This window comes from Lepeophtheirus salmonis, unplaced genomic scaffold, assembly GCF_016086655.4.
Source record: "Lepeophtheirus salmonis unplaced genomic scaffold, UVic_Lsal_1.4 unplaced_contig_10846_pilon, whole genome shotgun sequence".
Classification (NCBI taxonomy): domain Eukaryota; kingdom Metazoa; phylum Arthropoda; class Copepoda; order Siphonostomatoida; family Caligidae; genus Lepeophtheirus; species Lepeophtheirus salmonis.
In genome coordinates, this window is record NW_027289284.1 from 163 (window position 1) to 945 (window position 783).

At 35.0% G+C, this 783-nt stretch overlaps 1 long non-coding RNA gene across 1 annotated transcript; it reads right to left on the minus strand.

Annotated features, from left to right (window-relative positions):
• Positions 1 to 360: 360 nt before the first annotated feature.
• On the minus strand, positions 361 to 728 carry LOC139907432 (uncharacterized). The gene is made up of 2 exons (XR_011784034.1): positions 527 to 728; positions 361 to 464 (listed from the first exon to the last, which is right to left on the minus strand). It is a non-coding gene; the product is annotated as an uncharacterized lncRNA (long non-coding RNA).
• Between the last annotated feature and the right edge of the window lie 55 nt (positions 729 to 783).

Genomic DNA, 783 nt, shown 5'->3' on the forward strand with positions numbered 1-783 from the left:
GATCACTTTCGTGGCATGATTTAGCGTCACTTAACGTTATTCCAAAATATTTTCTAGAAACAATTATATGTAATTCTGTAACCAAAACTCTTTGAGGGACCCGTAAATTATGAATGTCGAGTCCATTTTTTTCTCATGTTTTGAATGAGTCAGAGAAACTTGATCCAATGAAAATCTATGTAAAAGAAGATGAGAAAATCAGACGAGTTCATCAACTTACTGCTAGGAAAAGCCCTAAAGGATGAATTGGAGTTTATAGTAAAGTCGGAGATACCAACAGGACTCAATAAGTTCGTAGTTCTTCCCATCACAAGAATCTCCAGTAAAACTAAACAAAAAATCAAAAGCTGGGATCTGGGATGTATTGAAAAGATCACTACTCCATTCGCAAAACAACGGGCTAAGCCCAGCACAGTCTACCAACTGTGATATGGAGTTCCAGAATGTAAATTGAGGGGAGTTGTCTATTGATAGAAGAGCAGAAAATGAGAAATTATATAAATTGTAGAGATTTATCGATACTTACCTCTTTCAGAATCCCAAGAAGAAGCTATCCTGGGGAAGATTCTTAGATGTTCCTACTTTGTGAAGAACAGTGGAATGGGAGATAATTAAATATTCATACTCCTATTGATTGCATATGACTTATGAGTTCTACTCATTACAATTTCCTATCGTTTGTTGATGTACTTTTGTTTTAAAATTAATAATGAGATACAACGGCACCTATAGACGTTTTCTGAGGATTTGCTTCAAGTATTCCCTTGAATTTCCATAGATTGT